The sequence below is a fragment of the Triticum dicoccoides genome, chromosome 3A (assembly GCF_002162155.2).
Source record: "Triticum dicoccoides isolate Atlit2015 ecotype Zavitan chromosome 3A, WEW_v2.0, whole genome shotgun sequence".
Lineage (NCBI taxonomy): Eukaryota > Viridiplantae > Streptophyta > Magnoliopsida > Poales > Poaceae > Triticum > Triticum dicoccoides.
The window spans coordinates 745,234,788-745,252,604 of NC_041384.1; positions in this window are offsets into that span (position 1 = coordinate 745,234,788).

Here is a 17,817-nt window from a genome sequence, read left to right on the forward strand (position 1 = left end):
CTCAACGCTGGCACCAAATAACAATTATTTAGGTCTAAAACTAATCCCGAAGGTAGATATAGAGGTAGCGTGCCGACGGCAATCACATCGACTTTGGAACCATTTCCCACGCGCATCGTCACCTCGTCCTTAGCCAGTGTTCGCTTAATCTGTAGCCCTGTTTCGAGTTGCAAATGTTAGCAACTGAACCAGTATCAAATACCCAGGCACTATTGCGAGCATTAGTGAGGTACACATCAATAACATGTATATCAAATATACCTTTCACTTTGCCATCCTTCTTCTCCGCCAAATACTTGGGGCATTTCCATTTTCACTGACCAGTCCCTTTCCGTAGAAGCACTTAGTCTCAGGCTTAGGTCCAGACTTGGGTTTCCTCACTTGAGCAGCAACTGGCTTGCTGTTCTTCTTGAAGTTCCCCTTCTTCCCTTTATCCTTTTTGTTGAAACTGGTGGTCTTGTTGACCATCAGCACTTGATGCTCCTTCTTGATTTCTACCTCCGCAGCCTTTAGCATTGCGAAGAGCCCAGGAATCGTCTTATCCATCCCTTGCATATTATAGTTCATCATGAAGCTCTTGTAGCTTGGTGGAAGTGATTGAAAAACTCTGTCAATGACACTATCATCAGGGAGATTAACTCCCAGCTGAGTCAAGTGGTTGTGGTACCCAGACATTCTGAGTATATGTTCACTGACAGAACTATTCTCCTCCATTTTGCAGCTGTAGAACTTATTGGAGACTTCATATCTCACAATCTGGGTATTTGCTTGAAATATTAACTTCAACTCCTGGAACATCTCATATGCTCCATGATGTTCAAAATGATTGAAGTCCCGGTTCTAAGCCGTAAAGCATGGCACACTGAACTATCGAGTAGTCATCAGCTTTGCTCTACCAAGTGTTCATAACATCTGGCGTTGCTCCTGCAGCGGGTTTGTGACCTAGCGGTGCTTCCAGGACGTAATTCTTCTATGCAGCAATGAGGATAACCCTCAAGTTACGAACCCAGTCCGTGTAGTTGCTACCATCATCTTTCAACTAAGCTTTCTCTAGGAACGCATTAAAATTCAACGGAACAACAGCACGGGCCATCTATCTACAACAACACATACATGCAAAATACCATCAGGTACTAAGTTCATGATAAATTAAAGTTCAATTAATCAAATTACTTAAGAAATCCCACTTAGATAGATATCTCTCTAATCATCTAAGTGATCATGTGATCCATATCAACTAAACCATGTCCGATCATCACGTGAGATGGAGTAGTTTTTAATGGTGAACATCACTATGTTCATCATATCTACTATATGATTCACGCTCGACCTTTCAGTCTCAGTGTTCCAAGGCCATATCTGCATTTGCTAGGCTCGTCAAGTTTTACCCGAGTATTCTGCGTGTGCAAAACTAGCTTGCACCCGTTGTATGTGAACGTAGAGCTTATCACACCTGATCATCACGTGGTGTCTTGGCACGACGAACTGTAGCAACGGTGCATACTCAGGGAGAACACTTATACCTTGAAATTTAGTGTGAGATCATCTTATAATGCTACCGCCGAACTAAGCAAAAGAAGATGCATAAAGGATAAACATCACATGCAATCAATATAAGTGATATGATATGGCCATCATCATCTTGTGCCTTTGATCTCCATCCCCAAAGCACCGTCATGATCACTATCGTCACTGGCTTGACACCTTGATCTCCATCGAAGCATCGTTGTCATCATGCCAACTATTGCTTCTATGACTATGGCTACCGCTTAGTGACAAAAGTAAAGCAATTACATGGCGATTGCATTTCATACAATAAAGCGACAACCATATGGCTCCTGCCAGTTGCCGATAACTCCGTTACAAAATATGATCATCTGATATAATAAAATTTAGCATCATGTCCTGACCATATCACATCACAACATGCCCTGCAAAAACAAGTTAGACGTCCTCTACTTTGTTGTTGCAAGTTTTACGTGGCTGCTATGGGCTGAGCAAGAACCGTTCTTACCTACGCATCAAAAACCACAACGCGGTATAGTGATTGCTTTTTGATCTTCAGAAAGAACCCTGTTCATTGAATCCGATTCAACTAAAGTTGGAGAAACTAACACCCACCAGCCACCTGTGTGCGAAGCACGTCAGTAGAACCAGTCTTGCGTAAGCGTACGTGTAATGTCGGTCTGGCCGCTTCATCCAACAACACCGCCGAATCAAGAAACAACTAGTGACGGCAAGCAATATGTATATACCCACGCCCAAAACTCCTTTGTGTTCTACTCGTGCAGATAACATCTATGCATAAACCTGGCTCGGATGCCACTGTTGGGGAACGTAGTAATTTCCAAAATTCTCCTACGCACACGCAAGATCATGGTCATGCATAGCAACGAGAGGGAAGAGTGTTCTACGTACCCTCGTAGACCGTAAGCGGAAGCGTTATGACAACGCGGTTGATGTAGTCGTGCGTCTTCACGATCGACCGATCCTAGTACCGAAAGTACGGCACCTCCGGGATCTGCACACGTTCGGCTCGGTGACGTCCCACGAACTCACGATCCAACAAAGTGTCGAGGGAGAGCTTCGTCAGCACGACGGCGTGATGACGGTGATGATGATACTACCGGAACAGGGCTTCGCCTAAGCACCGCTACGATATGACCGAGGTGGATTATGGTGGAGGGGGGCACCGCACACGGCTAGAAACAATCAACTTGTGTGTCCTAGGGTGCCCCTGCCCCCGTATATAAAGGAGCAAGGGGAGGCCGGCCGGCCTAGGGGAGCGCCAAGGAGAGGGAGGAGTCCTCCTCCTAGTAGGAGTAGGACTCCCCCTTTCCTACTCCAACCAGGAAGGAGGGTGAAGGAAAGAGAGGGAGAGAGGGAAGGAAAGAGGGGGTGCCACCCCCCTCATTTTCCAATTCGGACTCCCAAGGGGGGCGCGGCTAGCCCTATGGCCCCTCCTCTCTCTCACACAAAGCCCATGTTGGCCCATTAGTTCCCCCGGGGGTTCTGATAACCCCCCGGCACTCCGATAATTATACGGTGACCCCAAGAACTCATCCGGTGTTTGAATATAGTCATCCAATATATCAATCTTTATGTCTCGACCATTTAGAGACTCCTCATCATGTCCGTGATCAAATCTGGGACTCCGAACTACCTTCGGTACATCAAAACACATAAACTCATAATGCCGATCTCACCGAACGTTAAGCGTGCGGACCCTACGGGTTCGAGAACTATGTAGACATGACCGAGACACGTCTCTGGTCAATAACCAATAGCGGAACCTGGATGTTCATATTGGCTCCCACATATTCAATGAAGATCTTCATCGATCAAACCGCACAACGATATATGTTGTTCCCTTTGTCATCGGTATGTTACTTGTCCGCGATTCGATCGTTGGTATCTCAATACCTAGTTCAATCTCGTTACTGGCAAGTCTCTTTACTCGTTCCGTAATGCATCATCTCGCAACTAACTCATTAGTCACATTTCTTGCAAGGCTTATATTGATGTGCATTACCGAGAGGGCCCAGAGATACCTCTCCAACAATCGAGGTGACAAATCCTAATCTCGATCTATGCCAACTCAACAAACACCATCGGAGACACCTGTAGAGCACCTTTATAATCACCCAGTTACGTTGTGACGTTTGGTAGCACACAAAGTGTTCCTCCGGTATTCGGGAGTTGCATGATCTCATAGTCATAGGAACATGTATAAGTTATGGAGAAAGCAATAGCAACAAACTAAACGATCATCGTGCTAAGCTAACGGATGGTTCAAGTCAATCACATCATTCTCTAATGATGTGATCCCGTTAATCAAATGAAAACTCATGTCTATGGTCAAGAAACATAACCATCATTGATTCAACGAGCTAGTCAAGTAGAGGCATACTAGTGACACTCTGTTTGTCTATGTATTCACACATGTACTAAGTTTCCGGTTAATACAATTCTAGCATGAATAATAAACATTTATCACGATATAAGGAAATATAAATAACAACTTTATTATTGCCTCTAGGTCATATTTCCTTTAGTTTGAACCAAGTACAAGATTCGACTCCATGAAGTAGCTTTACCCCTAAGAATAGAAAAAAATTAGGTGACGTTGGACCATCCGATCGAGCCTAGCTACGTTGGACCATCCTTCTGCGTGAAAACATAAAACAAAAGCCTTATGCTTAAACACACAAACAAAAACACATGACACTGCTAGTTCCATTCTCGTTGAAAAGGGGGTGTATATTCACACTAAATTGCTCCAATCTCTGCATCCGAGCAACACACCGCATTATTTTGTTTAAAGCCTTGGGCATAGCTACTATATTAGCCTCAGCCTTGGATTTGAATATCTTTAGCGATTCAATCATATCTTGTCCAACTTCTGTGTGCTAGGTTTCAGCTATTAACTGGGGAATCAACACATGTTCTCTTTATTTTACAAGAATACAAGTTACACTCAAAGTGAACACGGCTCAATTCTATGAGAAAGGGGCACCCGGCCCATCTAATGAGTTGTATGGGTTTTAGTATAAACTTGTAAACACAAACATCATCTGCATAGTTTGCACTCCAGAGTACAAAACAAGATTGAGTTGTTGAAGGCTAGAGCAGAGCACCTGACTCTGGCTTAGAATGCACATTCCCGCATAGAATGCACGTTCCCTCTAAGAACTGATGGACTAATCCTTCCACCAGTGCTATCACCTGAACGTATATTTGTTCATGATATTGAAGACATAAAAGAAGAACACAACTGGCAATGAATCGAGAGCTATAAAACCTTCTTTTTGCCAACATACATTATTTGACAGGCAAGCAATGGCGATTCTATTATCAAGAACTAGAAGTGTGACCCGCGCATTTGCGCGGCTAGATGGCCAGATATTGAAATTTGTTGGGATTGTTTGTTTTATGTGTTATTAGATCAACAACTAAATAATATTGATTTAATTTATAAACTACATAACTTTGTGATCCTTTTCCCACTCGTACTTGCCAGTTGGCGTATTGTTGCTGCATTTTTCATTTAATGCAATGACATACCTTAGTGAGCACTCCTATATGGACGATACTTTGCACATGATTTAGTGTCCTATACCACCACCATATTTCAAATTTCAACTGAACTTATTTTTCGGGTATGGTGTTAAGTGTGAATGAAGTAATACTGAACAAAGAGAAATAAACTATTGTGGAAGCTAGGGATCCATATCACATGCACATATTAGTTACGACAGATTGGAAATTGCACCAAGAAGTATCTGTTCATCACTACAGCCAGGAAGCCAACACTACCAATTCTTGTAGAGCGAGGATAAGTGAGAAAGATTTGGAAATACCATCCATCCGGCTTGCCCTCCTAGCCCCTTGGTCGCACCTCCGTTTTTGTAGTGGCCTCCAAGATGGCAACGCCGGACATACAGCCAACGTCGCTCCCAAGGTACATGTTGGCACGCTACTGCAAGACCTCCAGCATTTCACCATTGTGATGCGGCTCGGTGTAGACGTCATGATGGTGCTCGTCCTCATGGAGCACAAAAGCACGCTTGGTTCTGGATTCCCTGATCTCCAGAACAAAGCAGCTTGTGTCTGTATCATGTGTCAATAGACAATAATTAATTGGAATAAGGCATGGTGATGATATGTAGTCATGCGGGTGATATTAATATGTAGATTTTGGAACCATCAATCCAGCATTCATTGAAGGGGATTTTTCTTTCAGGAAACATATCATACATTAGCATCAAGCCATCAAGACAACACGTACAGACTCACCTTCTCTAGGCTAGATGCTTGGTTTTTGATGCGTCCTCCTTGCCACATCTATCTTCTAGTGAGCAGATCAAGGTCTCTTATTGAAGAAGCCACATGTGCTTGTGTGGACCTGCGCCAAGAGACAATAACGGCGATGATTAGGCTGGGAAGACAATGACGTACAATTGAGGGGATTGCCGATTGGGAAGCTTCAGCCCACAGCGGCTGCTCCTTTTTCATTAAAGAGGTTACAAATAATTACCTCCCTCCTTGAATCCGCAGACATCCTGAGAAGGTGCGACAGAAACAATAGCTGGAGCGAGGAAAGATAGGAGGACGATGGCTACCGGATCATGTCGAAGATGTGATGGTAGAGATGCATTTGGGAAAGATGAGGAACACGGATGCTGCAAGGACATGGAGCTCAGGCGGCTATGTGAGGAGGAAGGGTTGCATCGTGATGGGAAGTCCAGCGTGTATACAGTTTTTTTTTTTGAACTTCAGCGTGTATAGATAGGTTATCAGATGTACGTGTCTTAGTTTTCAATATAAATAAAGAGATGTACGTGTCCTAGTAGGATAGGACTTCCTTTTTTTTGGTGTTCTCTTGTAGTTGTAGCTCTTTTTTTGTTCGCTTTCCAGCTTCCCGTAATCCGTACATCCTACGTACATGACCAAACTCTCTCTTTCTTTCCAACGTAATCTTGCACCTTTCTATTTAGATTAATCGTGCACCTTTTTTTTAGAATAATCTTGCACCTTTGTACACGACCTTTGTACGTGTCGTGCAACATACATAACTTTAGGCACGTAACGTAATATCGTTAAATCTCAGCCGTAAGTATTATTGATCAACGATGCATATTATTTTAACTTATGTGGAAGAACATGGTGTCTTATTTGGCTTCTATTTTAAGTATTCTTTCCAACGTAATCTTGCACCTTTCTATTTAGATTAATCGTGCACCTTTTTTTTAGAATAATCTTGCACCTTTGTACATGACCTTTGTACGTGTCGTGCAACATACATAACTTTAGGCACGTAACGTAATATCGTTAAATCTCAGCCGTAAGTATTATTGATCAACGATGCATATTATTTTAACTTATGTGGAAGAACGTGGTGTCCGTAAGTATTATTGATCAACGATGCATATTATTTTAACTTATGTGGAAGAACGTGGTGTCTTATTTGGCTTTTATTTTAAGTATATAATAGATAGATAGATAGATAGATAGATAGATAGATAGATAGAAGATAGATGAGATGAGGAAGCCAGTAAAAAAGAACTACAATACATAACTACAATCAGCAGGGTCAGATCGAGGTCAACAAGGAACCGATTTAGAATTCAGCTCCTCCAGTTTCCTAGACGAACATATATGGAATAGAAGAGAACAACTAGAACTACATAACCATGGAATTAAGGAAATGCTACAAAGATTGCTACAAGACAAACTATGGACCCCTCATTGGAATATCAGTAGAAAGTAAGCAATTTAGCTCCTCTAGCATTATATCCATCACTGTGGTAGCTCTCATCTTATTGTTATTGGCCCTAGCTAGAAAAAACAGAGAAACGTAGAAGGATGATGAGCATTGCATTCTATATCATGACACATATAGTCTAAACCTCAGTTTAGGTTGCCCAAACATAATCTGAATTTCAGTTTGTCATATAGAGTTGAAAATATGCAACTGAGTAGTGTAAACTTTACAAATGTATTTTCCTCACTAAAGTAGACGGTTATATGAAATAAATCAGTAAGATTTAATGGTATTCTTTTTCTTTCTAATCATAACCATGTTTAGCTGAAAGGTCTATGCTTAACAATATAAGCATTAATTTAGAGAATAACCAAATGGCCATGTGTTGCAACTGTTTAAAAAGCATATTACTGTAGCATGTCAACCTGCACACGCTGCCCAGCTTGCTCTACTTGGTCCGCGACATGCCCTTGGCTGTGCTGTGTAACAAACTGACCTTTACCTCAACAGCACAAACATATATGCTCATGTTCAACCAACAGCAATTAAATTTTGGAATTAAGAAATGAACATTTTAGGGGGAAAATACATAACCTACCAAACATAAACTATAATGTAGCATATCAACATCATCTGCCTCCCAGAAGCATTTAAAAGCAACTAAAATTGAATTTGAATGTTGGATCTGATTACCTGAGATCGTCTTTTTTTTAGAAAAGGAGGATGACCCCGGCCTCTGCATCTAGGAGATGCATACAGCCACTTTATTGATTATTCTCGAGGACCTTACAAAGTATTACAACAATATGCCTGAATCCGTCATCTTGGCAACATATGCCACTACTCCTATCCATATGATGAAGGGGTACTACCTGGGCCAAATATCCGGACCATTCACCTAAGCCTATCATCAAAAGCCAGAAGCCCCAGCTGAGCCACATACCGGGTCTGGGGCATAAACTGGTCTGACGCACTCACATGTGTCGTCGCCGCCATCTTCCACAGGTCCGTCTTCAGAGCAGATATTGAGGCTTCTACCTTGTTAGGCCACTCTGCCATCGACGCCACCATGACGCCAGACAACTGCCTCCACCTGCGCGAGTCCATCACTGCGCATCGGGCGCCGAGTCTCTACTGCACCACGCCGCTGAGATCCGCCGTCATCAATGTCTAGGATGAAGCACCGCTCCACCAAAAAAGGCGCCCACTGGTCCCTCGATCCTCGATTGCTGTCACCGACCCCATACTGAGCCCGCTACCACACTGCCCTCAAGGCGACGCCTTCAAGAAGGTCACGGCGCCAAGGACGCCGCCGCCGCCCACCGGAGTTAGGTTTTCACCCGAGAAGCAAGGTGGTGGGGTGTGGAAGGGCAGACCTCGACCGATGTCTCCATGAAGAAATCGGCGCCCGCGAACGTCGTCGTCGTCGCGGCCGGCTGGAGCCGACCAGGGGTTTCCCCCAATCTGGATCCCGACCACCAGAATCAACCGCAACCCAGAGGTAGACCAGACGCCTGCACAACCAGGGACCGTCGAGGGTGAAACGCACCGAGCAGGGGAAGATGGTCATCAGCCAGACCTGACGCCGCCAGCCACCAGGGCAGCCACGCGAGGTCCCAGCCCACCGAAGATCCGCCGGCCACCCGACCAGATGCCGGCACCGCGCCCACCCCACTGCTCACCGCAGGTGACAAGGGGCCTCGCCGGGGGCCGCCGCCCAGATCCAAGACCCTCCGATGTGAACCAGAGCAGCGCATGCCCCGCTGTCGCAGTCCCCGGCTGCGCCATGGGCCTTGCCTGGCGGCAGCCTCGTGCGGCGGCGAGGGGGAGAGGGGAGGGAGAGGGGCTACTCCGGCGAGGGGGGAGTTGCCCCCCGAGACGCCCACTAGGGGCGGCCTCCGTCTGCAGCGACGCAGTACATAATCAAGAAAGATGGCATTGTAAAATAAATTATTATCGAATCCGACTTGAGATAGTAGACTGACTTAGTGGCATTTCATCAAGCACTATCATTAATCACGCAGTTCATTATCACAAGAAAAGAAAGGCCCAATTGTTTATTAGAATGCACATGGGAGAATATATTGAAGCAAAGATAGAATATATGGTTGCATGTCTCAGTACAAAATATAATGTTGGAACAATATATAAACTATGAACTTATCATAATGCAGAAAATGTGGAACATAGCATTACATGAGGTATTTTCATGGAAAAAATGGGTACCCATGTGATAATTCTAACTGACACAATACTTTGAAATTTCTGTCATATACTTCTTCACATGAGCGTGGGAATCAGAGCATGTAAATGTGGTGGATATCATCCTTACCAACTCTGTCCGCACACAATCAGTATCTGCACCACAATCATGCATCCATCTAGTGGTACTTGGAAGTACTCCCTCCATTTCATAATATAGTGCGCCCGCGTTTTCCGAGGTCCAACTTTGACCATAAATTTAACCAACGAGACCAACTGCGGCGGGAGAAGAAATTATATAATTGAGAACTTCTTTCGAATACGAATTCACTGATATAATTTTTGCTCCCGCCGCAATCGGTCTTGGTAGTTAAATTTACAGTCAAAGTTGAAGCACGTGGATAGAGGAAGCACTACATTGTGGAACGGAGGGAGTATTAAAAGCTGACAAAATTGGTACGGAGGAATAGAAAAAAAGTTTATATGCTGAAACCGAAAGCACGGCTTCTGGTTTATATGCTGCAGACACTAAACTTTGTATCTACTACCCCTGGCGAAGTTGCATTCTTTCTGTTTACGATCAAGAAAAAAATTGCTTCCTTTCTGAGTAGAAAAAAAGCACAAAATTCTTCCAATTCCATGAGCCAGGGAGCACCACTCTTCCAATTTGTCTCCACAAGACTGTTCCAACTGGAGCGGACCACCATATCAAAAATGGATTTATGAAAGTTATAACAACGGCAATACAATCAGAACAACACACAAGACAAGATTTGGTGTAGTCGGGAAGGGACCGTACCACGAAAACCAGAGCGAGGTGGAGATTCTGGGATTCGGCTTGCCTGCTCCCTTCCCATGTTCCCATCCGTGCTCCCACTCCATCCTACGGCTGTCTTTTTTTCCTTTTTCTTTCTAATTTAATCATCTCCCCCCTGATTTTAAGGGGTGGGGCCGGACCTTATTTTGTTCCAATCAAATCATGCCACATATGCGGGAGCATGGATGGGAACACGCTGGGGGAGCAGGCAAGTCTCGTCCGAGATCCTGCAGCTCGTCGAGGCGTAGGTCCAGCAGCTAATCGAGGCAGAGATGCAGGTCCTGCGGCTCGGCAGCGACCTCCCAGTACAAATTGCCTTCATCTCCGCCGCTGGCGTCCTAGCCGGCGCGACTGCCCGAGCTAGGAAAATTCACGTGATAGATCATATGCTAGAAAATTCAAAAATAAATAAATAAATAGAAGACACGATTATGGAGAAACACCCGAACAGCAATATACAATTTTAAAGCACACCACCAACTAAAATTGCCTCTTCAAGTTTCATGGTACTCGCCTAAAATTATAACAGGAAGATAATAATGGTGAGTGTGTGCATCTTTTTCTGTCGCAAGATTGGTGGTGTTTTTCTAAGCCTGCTACATGCCCAAGAACATAGAACAACATGCACTTTGAGACTTCAGATCATATTTGCATATCATGATAGTCTTTTAGATCTCGCTATAAACAGTCAGATCATGTAACTGAATTGTCCTAATTCCTTAGTATAGTGGGCCAGTTTGCTTAGATGGCCAGACAACAAACTCTGGATACCGGTAAAGATCTTAAGTTCCTTTACGTGTATGTTCAGTTGATCTATGGATGCGGTGAGGTTACTGTAGATGATATCCAACTTTGAAGCAAGGTCAGCTCTAAAAGGGTTCACCACCGGACTATATGCAGCACCTAGGTTTATCTCTTCCTGCTATTTCTGAATATAGTGTAGTATTATCACGGATACAGTTTCCAAATTTCTGGTCACAGAGCACAAGCTAGGTGTGTGAATAATGCATTGAGATATCGTTCGAACTAACAGAAAGTGCTAGTGTGGGAATGGAAAATGAGGTAAAAAACTGAACCTGCTTTTACCTGCTGGTTGATAATGAACTCTTTCTCCTTCAGGTTATATCACAAACTTGAAAGCAAGAGTTCATATCTAATTTTCTTCCAGAAGTTTACACAATCTAGGATCATGCACTACTGGAATTTTCGTATACGCCGGGTGTCGGCGTCTTCGCCGAGAGCCAAAACACGTGCACTCGGCAAAGTAAAGAACGCCAAGAGTTGCACTCGGCAAAAGGAGTAAGTCGGCAAACACACGACAATGCCGACAGTATTGCTCGGCAAACAGGCTATACTCGGCAAAGGCACTATTTGCCGACGGCCATCCGGCCACACATGGCAAAGTTTTGCCACGTGGCATATTCGGCGGTGACTAACGGCACGGTTACGGTTGCAACTCTTTGCCGAGGGCGGCGCTCAGCAAAGATTTAGTCCCACCTCGCCTGCCGACTAGCAAAATGACATGTTTAAATAGTTCAATAGTCCAACCTCAAGATGGCAACGGGGACGAAACCAACCGGGTTTTGCCTTCCCAAACCCATCCCCTCAAAAAAATCACAAACCCGTCCCTGTCACCGTGCACGGGGCTAGATTTTTGCCCGTCGCCTAAACCCATCGGGTTTTCTAAACCCACGGGGAACCCACGGGGAAATAAGCATGTTAAAGCAAACATAGTAGCAAAATGGAATAGAATTTCAGCAGCAAAAGGGGCATATTTCAGCAGCATAACTTCAACAAATGTCATAATACAATAGTACATGGTTCAGCAACTAAAAGAAGCATATTTCAGCAGCATAACTTGAGCAAAAAAGAGCAATAACAATAGCTACAAGGAGCATATTTCGGCACAAACAGTAGCATATTACAGCCATAAATAGTAGCATATTTCAGCCATAACAGTCATACATAGTTCACCAAGATGTCCAATTACACAAGTTCTGAAATAGAATTCATGGTTAACAGATCACAAGCACAAATGAGACGAAATGGTCCAATACATAAGTTCTGATATATAATTCATAGTTCACAAATCACTTTAAAGTGGGCATCATCATGCCATCTTTCACGTCCCCAAGCCTCCAAAAGATTATCTTCAAAGCATCCAATGCCAAATCAAAGTGCCAAGTCCTAGAGAAGATCAAAATTTGCTCAAGCTAAAGTTAAACATGAAAAATATGCAGATTGGTATATGAAATGTGCAAGTACTTGTACTTCACCTGCATTCCCTCTTGAAATGTCTTGAAGACAACTCCAAAAGCTTTGTCCTTGTTCATTGTCAGCATCTATAAGAATCAAATAAGTAGTATGAGCATCTAACGAAACATTGCAGCAAGATAATGATAGACTATATGATGATATGTAAAGAAAGACACACCTTTATATTTGTTTCTTATCCAATCTTGTGAACACATCAAGGCCTCTAAGATTTCAGGGGTAAGACGACTACGGTGGTCACTTAGAACTCTACCACTTGTGCTAAATGCTGATTCTGAGGCAACCTTGCTGACCGGAGTTGCAAATATATCACGTGCTAGCAGCCTCAAAGTTGGATAGCGCGTTCCACTAACTTTCCACCAATCTAACACGCTGAATTTATCTTTGGACAATGGAACTAGCTCATCTTCCAAGTAACGGTCTAGCTCAGATTTCATCCTAAAAGATGTTGGCCTTTTTTGAGCAACACGTTCATTGAAGAGTGACATAAGGGCTGGAGCTTGCAAAGAAGAGAATGAGCAAGATGGTTGTTCATGATCATCATCACTCTCAAGATTGTACTCCTCCAACAATGTGCACATCTTGGCAATTATTCCATTAACATAAACCTCACATTCTGGACTAGAAGGACTAATACCATGCAACATAGGAAAGCAAACAAGCAACATTTCATTTTTGTACCGAGGATCAAGAAGTGTAGCCATTCCCATTAGACCTTGAATATCAGTCCAATACTTGTTAAATTTCTCCTCCATGCTAAATGTCATGGCTTCTATCACCTCATTACCACAAGTTGACCATTGCCTCATATTCATTTTAATTTCACAAATCTTGGGAAAATAGATGTTGGCAGTTACATAATCAGTCCCGGAAAACATTTCAGTGATTTCAAAGAACAACCGTAGCCTTTCTACAACATCAATAGCAAAAGCCCATTCTTGCTTAGTAGGGAGACTCTCGTATTGCTTCTCAACCATCTTTAATCGCTCAAAAACAACCTTATATGGTAGAGCCACACTAAGCATTGTGTAAGTTGAATTCCACCTAGTCTTACAATCAAGTACTCCCTCCGGTCCTTTTTACTCTGCATATTAGGTTTGTCCGAAGTCAATCTCATCCAACTTTGACCAAGTTTATACAAAAAATTATAGACATTCACATAACAACACCAATATCTTTAGATTCATCTTGGAATATATTTTCATATTATATTTATTAGATATTATAGATGCTAATAATTTCTAATATAAATTTGGTCAAACTTAGCAAAGTTTGACTTTTGGCAAATCCAATGTGCAGAGTAAAAAGGACCAGAGGGAGTATTAACCTTCTTGTTATTTTGACATTTTGAAACTTAGCAATTTCTTCAAACTTCTCTATTCGTTTTGGTGAGGCAATCCAAAAAGCTACACTCTCTCTAATCTTTTCTATTGCTGGTTTCATAGCATCTAAGCCGTCTTTGACAATTAAATTCAGAATGTGGGCACAACAACGCATGTGAGTCAAGGTACCTTGCAACATGAGCTTGTCCTTCCCTATCCTCTTCACCAACAAGTCAATTGTCTTGTCATTTGAAGAACAATTGTCAACAGTCACCGTTGATAGCTTCTCGTCAAGATTCCAAGCAATCAATGATTCATGAAATTCTTCAGCTATAACTTCGGCGGTATGAGGAACTGGCACATAAATAAACCTACAAATGCAATGAACATATGTTATACAACAGCAAATAATATAAAACAACATCAAACAGGGTACTACAGCAGCAAATAATGATAAAACAACATCAAACAGGGTACTACAGCAGCAAATAATGATAAAACAACATCAAACAGGGTACTACAACAGCAAATAATGATAAAAACAACATGAAAATATGTTATACAACAGCAAACAGGGCACTACAGCAGCAAATAATGATAAAAGCAACATGAAAGTATTCATATACCTCATGATAACACTCCTAAGTTTCCAAGAGTCATCAATGAAATGGCCGGTGATTGCCATGTATCCTTTCTTTTGATTGTCAGCCATCCATAAATCAGTAGTGATAGCCACTCTTGATCAATTTGCAGCCATGTACTCGATAGCCTTCTTGCTTTCAACTTTGTAAGCGTCCAAAATATCCTTCCTATGAAGAAGAGATGACAATTAGACATTGAAGATATTAAACAAAACATAGCATATTAGTTCAACAATCCATAGCAGCACAAGACATACATAATTGTATTTCTTGTCACCATATTAAACAAGGGTTTCAATGCACTAATGAATCTTCAAAAGCCCGTATGATCAACTATGGATAAGGGGTACTCATGCAGCACAATCATGGAAGCAAGCATCTTTCTAGCATAATCTTGGTCAAAAGTATAATTCTCCACATAAACTTTTCCATGGCTACTAGAATTGAACCTCAAAGAAGATTGGCTCAATGTTTTACCATTGCTATTGACCTTCTTCATAGTACAAGCCGCCAAATGAACATGAAGATGCTTTGTCCCATTCTTTGATTCCCCTCCAAGTTTCTTCTTACAATGAAGACATTGTGCCTTCCATATCCCACGGACCCTCACTTTCTTGAAATCAACCCAAACAATTGAAGTGAGCTTTCTCTTGGAACCAACTGCATGTCCTTCATCTGCCCCATCTTCCTCTTCATCCTCGTCCCCATCTTCCTCTACATCCTCATCCTCATCCTCATCCCCATCTTCCTCTTCATCCCCTTCATCCGCACCTTCCTCTTCATCCGTAATTTCAACATGGTCTTCAACAAACATTGCATCATAATCGATGGACTCATCAAATTCTTCGTCCATATCATCAGGTTCAGGTGCACTACATGTAACTGAATGTACAATTGTAGTTTCTGTTGACGGTGTCGTCAATGAATTAATTAACCTATAAAAAAGAATAAAACCAGAATTATTAGCTTGGGTGTATTTTTTTTCACATAGTGGCAGTAGCAATTTGGACTCTACTATATGTAGTTCTTGCAAGTCTACTAAAACAGTAGCAATTTATATATATAGCCCACAATATAAAAATATCATATACATGTAGCCTACACACTGCATATTTGTACAAGGATTCCAAATCCATTTTGTTTCTTTCTTACAAGAGTGTACTAGCTTCAACTCAACTTCTGAAACTTTCATGAAAAAAGATAATAAACAAGAGTCTAAACCAAACCCTAGCAAACCTAATCCATCAATTCATAGAAAGTTAGCATCATCCATCTCAAACCCTAGTACCATCCATCTCAGATTGTCCAAGACCAGGCTGCTCACCTCGTCTTTAACTTCTTGCGGACGTTAAAGTTTGATGGAGGCCTGGGAGCCGGATTGGAAAGCCCTCTGCCTCCTCTTCCACGAAGGCCACGACCTGCTGCCCTTCCACCACCACCATCGCGCGGGGTTGCAGTAGAGAGAGGAAGGCGACGAGTGGCTGCAGACGGCGCCGGCGGCGGCGCCCTTTCACCTGACTTGGGACGCGAGGAGGCCACCATGGAGATCGTCACTGGCAGCGGCGACCCTTCTCCAGATTAAACCATGGTCGGTGGAGAAGACGTGGAGGGAGGAGGCTCGCCGGCGCAGATCGTGGTCGGCGGCTATGGCAAGATCGGATTGAGCCAGTCGGCGGCTGAGGAACTAGGTTTAGGTTTAGGTTTGATGTGCGGGGGAGAGAGACTCGGGTGGGGGTGGGGGGAGGAGAGGAATGAGCGATACTGGGAACCCAGCGAGGGGTTGGTTTGGCCTCGATGCTGGGGTTGGGCTGCGTGGCTTTGGGCTGGGCCGGATCAATGCATATGTATTTTATCAGGTTTTGTCGGGTTTCGGGGACGGGGACTATCGAAACGGGTGTAAACCCATGAGACGTGTCGGGTTGTAAAATGTGCCCAATAACAGCCCCGCGGGGATTAAAAGGTGCCCATCCCTGTCCCCTAATAGGGCAAAAACCCGCGGGGATGCGGGTTTCGGGGCCCCTTTGCCATCTTGAGTCCAACCATAGTAAGCTTTGGTTTTCTCTCATTACTAAGAGTCCATAGAGTCACTATGAATCTTCTAGTGGCTGTTACCCAAGAATGGCTCTCAGTAAAGATAAGGCCACCATCAAAGTTTAGTCCCACCTCGCCTCCCGAGCAAGTTCTGCACTTGCTTAAATACCTTCATCTATTAGATTGTTACAAGCGTGGGTCTTCCTTGCACTCTATTTGGAGGATATGCAGGATGAATATGATTTATCATCTGTAATAAACACTATATTCACCATGTATATTCTTCAATGGAGAGCATGGATGACTGATGTATTTTTTCGGATTTATAGGGGAGGCTATATTCAGCTACCCGAGAGTGGCTCTCGGTAAACGAGCAATTGCCGAGTGTGGTTCTCGGTAAAGATAAGGCCACCATCAAAGTTTAGTCCCACCTCGCCTATAGACAAGCAACAAGGCCTGTTTAAATATAAATAGTGGGACAGTAAGCTTCGATATTCATTACACCCTTGTTAAGGAGATGGACTATTTGTGATGTCGATGGTAGGATTGCTCGGGGTCTGGCACGGTGTCATCACAGGGCCTCTGTAGGGTGTGGTAAAAGTTTGGACGCGTTTCGAGTAAGCCTCCCCTGAGGCCGCTTGTAAACCACACCGTCTCCGAGCTAGTATCTGGTTATCGAGAGGGAACGTGCCCGGTTTGTGCAGGAAGTGCTGGTCATGTTGCTCCGTTGGCCTCGAAACTTCTTGTGCTCGAAGAGGGGGCAACCTCATGGCACGTGCCACGGCCTTGCATTTTTTGGGGACGCACGCAATATTCGAGAAATTTATTGCTCTACTAGGGTCTCATCATCGGGAATTGCAGATCAGCAAGGCGGTACATGAAATCATGCCGGGTAACAGCATGGCGAATCATTTGTGATGTCCTTGTGGCATGCCTACGCCTTCATTTGATAAAGGAGGAGTGTCATTTCCGAGTGCCGCTCTTGGTATGTTTTCCATTTCCGAGTGTGCATCCTTTGCCGAGTGTTTCTCTCGGAAAAGGTGTAAAACCTATATCTAGGTCTCGTACCTTTACCAAGAGCCGCACCGACAGATGCTCGGTAAAGGTTGGCGAACACTTAACCCCCCCCCCACGCGCGCGGTCTCTTCTCTCTCTCTCTCTCTCTCACTTCTCACTCTTTCTCACCGGCGCCCCCACCAAACCTCACCGGCGCCACCCCCCCGCCCCGGCCGGCGCCCTCCGCACCGGCGCCCCCGACCCCACCGG